This window comes from Sciurus carolinensis, chromosome 10, assembly GCF_902686445.1.
Source record: "Sciurus carolinensis chromosome 10, mSciCar1.2, whole genome shotgun sequence".
NCBI classification, from domain to species: Eukaryota; Metazoa; Chordata; class Mammalia; order Rodentia; family Sciuridae; genus Sciurus; species Sciurus carolinensis.
Window position 1 is genome coordinate 137935951 of NC_062222.1, and position 8187 is coordinate 137944137.

The 8187-nt window shown below is 61.6% G+C and overlaps 2 long non-coding RNA genes across 2 annotated transcripts; both read right to left on the reverse strand.

Annotated features, from left to right (window-relative positions):
• Positions 1-1500: 1500 nt before the first annotated feature.
• On the reverse strand, positions 1501-6207 carry LOC124994875 (uncharacterized). The gene is made up of 4 exons (XR_007110566.1): positions 4407-6207; positions 3900-4074; positions 3089-3395; positions 1501-2319 (listed from the first exon to the last, which is right to left on the reverse strand). It is a non-coding gene; the product is annotated as an uncharacterized LOC124994875 (long non-coding RNA).
• Positions 6208-6243: 36 nt separating this feature from the next.
• LOC124994046 (uncharacterized) lies at positions 6244-7687 on the reverse strand. The gene is made up of 3 exons (XR_007110430.1): positions 7359-7687; positions 6488-7073; positions 6244-6384 (listed from the first exon to the last, which is right to left on the reverse strand). It is a non-coding gene; the product is annotated as an uncharacterized LOC124994046 (long non-coding RNA).
• Positions 7688-8187: the final 500 nt, after the last annotated feature.

Genomic DNA, 8187 nt, shown 5'->3' on the forward strand with positions numbered 1-8187 from the left:
CGGCCTCCTGCCTTCGACTGCAGCCACACTCTGCCTGCTTGGCCCTCTTCTCTGCTCTCCTTGGGGAAAAGGACCCCACATGCGGGGCTGTCCCCAGAGCAGTGTGATGGCCCACCAATCAGAAGCAGTGACGCTCCCCGTCACGCTGGCAACGCGCGGGCCCCCACCCCTGGGGACTGAGTCTTTAGATGACTCCCAAGTCCACTCAGGTGGGTCTCCAGGTCAAAACAAGTAGAGAGGGAATACACTGAGCCAATGTCGGGGGCGGGGAGCCGGCCTCTGCCGTTCTGGTGAGACAAGGGTCAGAGATACGTTTTCCGCAAGCCCCAACACCCAGCCCCCCAAATACCAAGGACCTTTTCCACTCTGAACAGTCCTCCAGAGCTTGTTGAACTGAGCACAGCTGGAAAGCACAGGAGCGTCTTACACCGTCCCTGGATCCAACTGGGCCAAGATGTGGGCTTGTTTCAATGGTTTCAGTTTTCACGAGGATTTTGGGGGGAAGAAGCCACTTTAAAATATCCGAAGGTGTTGCCGCATCCCCTGGGGGTTAAAGAACAGGTGGCATATGCTCCAGATGTCCCGAGCCTGCCCCAAGTATTCACTGTCCATAAACATCGGCCTCTCATTGTCTTTGTCACTGGGAGGTTCCCAAGAGAGGAGTTTCAGCCAGGACTGCAGAGCGGAAACTGAGGCCAGAGCCACGTCTGCACACACGCGTGTCGAGGAACAGCACTGACGTGAAGCAGTCCTTTATTTTCGTTAATATCTGTCAGTCAACAGAGATTTTTGAATGGCTGAATCAAAACAGGAAGGAATCAATGAACGCATAATTAACCCAACTCATTCCAAGGGCTTTGGAAAGCAAGCTGAGGCCTGTGCCCTCCGCAGCGGCGAAGAGGCTGCCCTGACCGTCAGCGGCAGGGCTTTCCCGCCGCGTCCCGCCTGCCCGCATGGGGCTCCAGGACCCAGCCTGGTCTGCCCCTGGCCTGGAGCACGCGCTCAGTGCTGGGCAAACGAGTGGGAGACACAGACCCCGCGAGAAGCAGGTGCAGCTGGAGGGTGTGGAGCTGCTGGGGTAGAGATGAGGCCACGCTGACCACACTGGCCAGGCCCCCCAGGAGCCAGTCTGGGGGCCCAGGCCTCAGCTAGACTCACTCGGACGCACGGGACCCTCCGCAGGGCCCTGAGTCCCTGCCGCCATGGACTCAGGGGACACAGGCTGCCGCGATCATAGGTGAGGGTGGATTAAACGAGGCAAATAAGTGAGCAGGAGCCCAGGGGACCCTCAATGGAACCCCAAGTCCAGGCATGCAGGGGCACGTGGGTCAGGGTCGCCTGTTTCCCACGAGATCTAGAGGAGTGAGGATTTTTACGAAGCTTTTCTAGGCTCAGCTCTCCTACCACACAGAATATAATAAAGTCATGTCAATAAACACGTAAGCATTTAATACATTTATTATGCACAAGTAATCTGAGTATTCAAATTGTGCATGTGCACAGTGTATGTTCTATGTTTATTTATGTTGTGGGACCATACTCATCCTTTCCCTGGTTTCATTTTACTGGCATTTACATTTTATATGAATATATTCTAACCCAGATTGTGTTGGGCAAGCACCCGTCACTCAGAGACCACAAGCACATTTGCAAAGCATGTTCTACGTATTTGTATTATATTCCACATATTGAATGTGTATCTTTACGTGTTACATACAAAGACATGGTGTGCGTGTATAGTTACACAACACGTAAAGATGTAACAGTATGCAAACATTTTCCACAAACTAGATATTTTCCTCCCTTCCAGCAAAAATCGGATAATTGGACCAGTTTCCATGGCTCACTTTGCCACCTGGATAACCTCCTCTGTGTAAGTGGAAGCACTTAACCCAGACGGCCTTCCCGGATGGAGCACGTGGCGTCCCAGAAGGGACCCATAATGCCCCTGCAGGGATTCCATTTTTAAGAATGCGACTTAGAATATGGAGAGCAAGAAACTTCTCTGGGATATTTGTCACGATGGCGAAAACTGCAGGAAATAGCTTGAAGATGATCCAGTGTCCCTGTACCCCACTTGGTCACTCAGACTGTGTCTGCCGAGCAGGTTGCACACCGTGCAGCCGAGTACCCTCCCAACAGGCCCCTGTCCAGAAGAGTCTGCAGGAAGTCCTAGCACTCGGCTTTCAAAGTCTTGTGGACGAACAGCTACTGTCCGGGGATACTGTAAGTGTGTATGGATTTCACAGCCGGAGAGACAGGAGGCTGGGGGCAGCTCAGAGGTACAGCACGGGCCTAGTACAGGCCCTGGGCGGATCCCTGGCACAGCGGGAAAGAAAAAGAAATTGGAAAAACAAAACTTTAATTTTCTGTTTTAATAGATGAGCCCTGGAGACAGGAAGTAAGAAATGAGCTGAGGCACGTGTGACCTCAGCCAGCTCCTGACTTCTTTGGGGCACCCACACCTGTGTCCCCAGAACAGGTCCCACACAGTAGCACTGTGTGTGTACTGACTGCATTTCCGGTTTTATGGGTGCCGGGCTGCAGACTCCCCCAGACTGGCAGGCTTGGGGTCGTCCTCCTCGTCACTTGCTAGAAGCAAGCGTCCCAGCTGGGTCACCCGGTGCTCCACCAGTGCTGCGTGGTGCTCCAGGCCACACCTGAGGGCCTGTGCCCCTGACCCTGACCTTGCCAGTGAGTATGTTCCCTGGGCTCCTGTCCACCCACCACCTTTCCCCTTTCTGCAAATGGCTTCGCACTGAACTAATAGCTCCTGTTTTCCCACCAAGCAGGCCCAGGAGTCTGGGGACACCAAAAGTAAGTTGAAACGTGGACCCCATGACTGGCGCACTCCTGAAGGAGGACCCAGGCGTGGGGTGCTGGGCAGCCACCATGCTGCAGGAGCCCGCGGGTGTGGCCGCAGGAAGGGCACGAGGTGGGTGGGGTTAGTCTGCCCAGCCAGGAGCCCCCAGGCTGGACCCCTGGTCTGAGTTAGCCTTCCCAGCATGCAGCCCGGCTGACAGAACCCTCCGGGCCCCTCTGAATGGCCTTCAGTCGTGAGGAGCAGGATGGAGGACACGCATCTTACAGGCCAGAAACTGGGCGGGCCGGGTGGGCTGGAGGGCCCGTGCCAGGTCCCACGGCGTGAGCCGCCCCTCCTTCAGGCATCCTTCCTGTGGCCACTGGTGCCCTGTGGCACGGGTCAGGTCTGGGGTGGCCCCACTGAGTGGGCCCTGGGCCGCCCCTCTGGGCACGGTGGCTGGACGTGGAGATGGGGTGCCCCTGGCAGCTCAGAGGCAGAGCTGGCTCTCCAGAGTGCCCAGCCCCTGCCGAGACCCTGCACAGGTCTCAGGCCGAGTCGCCCACCCGTCTCGGCTTCCTCCTCCGAGGTGGCCCTGTAGAGGGAGGGGACAGACACAGCAGGCTGGCGGGCCACGTGTCCCTCCTGAGGAGTCACGCTGCACAGCACCCGAGGGGAGGTCGGGGGAGGCTGGGCAGCTCACGCTGGGCCGTGGACTTCTTAGGGAGTTGTTCCAGAATGTTGCCAAGAGAGAGAGGCAGGAGGAGGAGGAGCTGGCAGAGGTGGAAGGACAGGCCAGGAGAGAACAGTCGGAGCGCCGGGCAGGCCACCACCAGGCAGGCGTGCCCAGGAGGCCACCACGGACAGGGCGGGTGGAGCCAGCGGCATGGGGAGCGAGGGGCAGCTCAGGGGGAAGTGACCTGTTTCGGCCACAGGGCAGTTTGGAGGTAGTGGGGCTGCCAGGCCTCGGGGCTGAGATGCTTCAGGCCCCGTCGGGGGGCTCTGAGCAGATGCCAGGCTGTGGTCTAGGCTGAAGGAGGGCCCAACTGGGGGCAGGGTGGAGGCACGTTGGTGCAGAGGCCGAGCAGGAGAGCCCCACCTGCGGGCGAGGCTGGTGAGCTCCTGCGGATGTGTAGCCAGCGGCCAGCCAGGGCACCTGGAGGCAGCCACCAAGGAGGGAGAGTGTGCGTCCCAAAGTCGAGAGGCAGGGATAACGTCCGCACCAGACTCCTGCCCTCGCCCCAATGGGGTCTTAGCTCCTCAGACTCATCCTTCTGCGAAGAGAAACCACGACCTCGTTCCCAGACAGAACTTCAAAGTTGGCAAGTTCCCTCCCACCCAAACAGCTTGACTCTCAGTGCAAACTGCTCCAAAGCCCAGAGGCTAACCCACTGCCCAAGACTCAGTATGACCAGCAGGCTTAGAACCCAGGCTGGCCCTGCAAGCTTGTGGGTGAGGGTCAGGGAACCCGGCCCCAGCTGCCTGCAGTGCTGTGACATCCAGGAAACTGCCTGACCTCTGGGAGGCAGGGAACTGAGGCCGCCTCTGCGCCTGGCCCTGCCCCTGGGCTTCCAGTCGCTGTGGCGACCTGAGATGACCCATTCACGTGCGTTTGCTTTGCTCACGGTTCCTCAGGCTTCAGCCCTGATCGTGCTTCCAGGCCTCTTGTGGGGGGCAGCACATCAAGGTGGGGCGTGAGGGGGAGCAGGATCACTCGCATCATGACCAGGACATAAGAAAAAAAAAAAAGAGGAAGAGACTGGGGTCCCGCTGTCCCCTTTGAATTTGAGGGGATGTTTAAGATCCAGACCACGGTGGCTGAGGGTAGATGGCTGAGAGGCCTTGTGCACGGGACTGGGAGGCCCTTCTGGTCCCCTGGTGTCCAGTCTGCACAGAAGAGGGATCTCGGTTTGGGACCATGCCGCCCAGGTAGGCTTCTGGGAGCAACCCTGGGGACGGGGGGTCTCGGGAGGAGGGTCTCGGGGAGGCAGCACACCGTGCCAGGCCCAGCAGGCAGGGGCAGGGGCCGTGGGGTGCCCTGGCCGGGCGCCGTGGCTGGCCTACACTGTGGGAGAGCCAAGGCCGGAGGTCCGGCACGCTGGCCCCCAGGTGTGACGGACAGGCTGAGGAGGAGCAGGCCTGGGAACAAGCTGTACCTAACGAGAGCCAGGCGGGCCACACCCTGCCTGTCAGGAGGCTCCTCCCGGCTTTGATCAACGATAAGGCCTAAGCGTTCCCAGGACCCCGGCCGCCCCCAGCCACCCCAGCCGGTCACCACTTCCCCTTCAAAGCCACCCAGCACCCTGCCACGGCCAGAGCCAGAGGAGCAGAGCAGGGCCCGCAGATGGCCTGCAGAGCACCCGGCGGCACGCGCACGCCCGACACCGCCCCACGACACAGCCGCAGGGAGACCGCCAACGCCGCAGACCCCAGGCGGCCCTCACTGAGCCCCCTGCAGCTTCCAGACCCAGCCTTCCCTGGGGCGGGGAGGCGTGGAGGACGCTCCCAGAGGAGCCCACGTCCTTGACTCTGTGGGAAGAGGCTGCCCCTCCCCACGCATCCACCGCCCTATGGCCGGGAGGGCGGGCCGCGGGCCGAGGGCCGTGCAGACTCCTGGGTGGACTCCTGCCCGGAGCGAGAGGAAGTCCGGCCTGGGACCTGGCGCAGCAGGCGAGGTGTGCGGGGGCCCAGGGCTGGGAGCCAGGGCCTCGCAGAACCCTCAGGGCCTCACCTCCCCCAGGGGCCGTGGGGGGCGGGGCGAGGTGTGTGGACAGCGGCATTAAACCCAGGGGCCCTGCCTCTCTGGGCCTCAGTGTGAAGAGGGGATGACCATGACCCCCAGAAGCTCTGTGAGGACCCCCAGTCCAGCCAGGGCAACCTGGGGGCAGAGCCGGCTCAGTGCTGGTGCCCACCGGAGGCCTGGGCTGCCTGCCGGCCTGGCGTCTTTCCGCTTGCTGGCCATGTGGGAAGAGGGGCTGGCTTTCCTCAGGACCCTGAGGACGCACGGGTTCCTCGGCACCAGGGAGACTCCACCCTGAGCTCACCCTGGAGGCAGGCGGGAGGGAGGCCGTGCGGCAGGGCGTGGGTGGCTGCTGCGGTCAGGTCCTCGCTGAGAGTGGCGAGGACCACAGAGAAGGCTCTGGAAGGGCCTCCAGGCAGAGGACAGCTGGAGGGCTGCCGGTGGGTGGAGGCCCCGGGGCCCAGCTCCTGGCCCATGCTGACCACTGCCAAGGTCATCGGCCTCGAGCCTGCGTGGAGGAGGGGCTTGGGCAGGGCTCGGGCCCAGGAGGGGGTGGCCCACTTGCTCTCCAAGCCTTTATGGGGACAGGAAGCCTGCACCATGGGGACGAGGGTGGACAGGCCTTGTCGGGCCATCGGGGCTGGACGGGGTGAGAGGTCAGCGTCTGGACGGGTGGAGGTGGAGTGGGCTGAGGGGTCTGCCAGGGGCAGGAGGCTCAGGCCCACAGGAGGCCTGGGCAGTCTGTGTGGGGAGGTGGCGGGAGCTCAGTGGAGGTGACAGTCAGACGTCCGTGTCGGAGGCAGGACAGGCTCAGTGCAGAGGTGTGAGCTGCGGGGAGGCCTGGCTGGAGAGAGCGATGAGGACGTGGCAGGCGCCCACTACCCGGGGGAGTGTCCCCAGCCCGGGGAGTGGGACAGGAGGGCAGGAAGCCTCAGCTGGACACTCACCACCCAGTCACATGGCGGGCCAGCCCTGCGGGAGTCATGATGGCAGTTGGTACCAAGTGGCCCCCGAGGCCCCAGTGTTAAGATGAGGAACGTGGACTGGTGCAGGCGAGGCTAGGGACTTCAGTGTCCCCGGCCTCCCCTGCTGCGGTGTGTGGCCACAGTGGCAGCAGGTGCTCACGTGGGACGAGGGCTCTCTGCATCTGCATGGGCTGGTCACAGCAAGTTGCCTCCACCTCCAGGCTCTTGGGCAGTCTGCCCTCAACCTGGCTGCACAGGGAGGTCCCAGGCTGGACCCGAGGGCAGACCTGCTATCCACCGAGATGGCTGGAGGACTCGCCCAGCTGCGTCCCAGGAGCATGGGGAGGGCTCCAAGGGCACCACCTGGCTGAGACAGGACAGCTCCACCGTCCGTGTGCTGATGCACCTGGATTCAGGGGTCGTGAGAGGTGCGAGGCCCTGGCAGGGAAGCCTGTCTGTCACCTCGGACCAGCAGCCAGCCCTGTTGTGGAACTCCTCCGTCTGGCACGCATTTTCCTGGGACCTCGAGGGCTGGACTGGCTTGTCACCCGTCCAGTCCAGGTGATACCTGGTGAAATATGAAGAGAGTCAGGGTGCATCTCCATTACAAAGACAGCGGGAAGCCCTGCCGTGGGCTCAGGGAAGACAGGACATGGGCTGGTCACAGCAAGTTGCCTCTGAAGCCAGCTCTTTCCTGACTGGAAGCAGAGGAGAGCACCTGCCGGGTCCCAGCCGGGGTGGCAAGTCACTCCAGAGTCTGGCCTGACAGCCAACGGAGTCTGTGGCCATCAGCAGGAGCCCCCCCGTCCGCCTCAGCACTGGCCCAGCTTCGGGCGGGGGGCTCTGGCCCCACCTCCTGCTCCTCCTGCGTCTTCCTCTCCGATCACTTCCTGCTCTGCAGGGTGCGTCTTTTCAACCTCTGGGACACTCCCTTGGGTGCAGGCTGCTCTTGTCCTTTCTCTCCATAATGGCTCTTGGTCAAAGGCCCAGCGGCTGGCGTGGGATTCTCCGGGCTTTAGTTATTCATTTGTGTTTGTGCTGCTGCAGGTTGAAGCCAGAGCCTCCCGCACGCTAGTGGGGCGCCCTACCACTGGGCCCCAGCCCTGCCCTGGCGTCTTTCACTGTGACAAAACGCACACAGCACAGTGACCGTTCCGACCACCGATAAGGGCTCAGCTCCGCGCAGCCGTCGCCTGCCCACCTCCGTGACTTTTTCTGGTGAAACTGGACTCTGCCCCCTTAAATAATAATGCCCCTCCCCACTCCAGTCCTGGCTGCCTCCGCTCTGCCTCTGGGCTCCCAGCCCAGGGGAATCATGGGTATCCGTCCCCGGTGGTGGCTGACTTCCCTTGCTATGACGTCCCCAAGGTCCACCGCCTTACGGCATGAGCGCTTCCTCCTGTGCACCCTGGCCTCAGGTGTGACCACAGGGATGTGCCCACAGTCTTGATGGACCAAGACTGAGGACTCCCTGACCTCCCTAAGCTCCCACTGGATCCTGAGCTCCGTGGTGGCCTCTCAAGTTCCTAAGGACTAGACAGTCCAAACCATCTCCTGCCAGACCCTTCCTCTCCCCAGAGCCCCTCCTCAGCAGCCTCGGGTTCCTGGGGAACACGGGGTCTACACGGTCAGCCACCTGGTCAGCTTCCTTATAGAGTGACCCTTCTGCTCTCTAGGCCCAA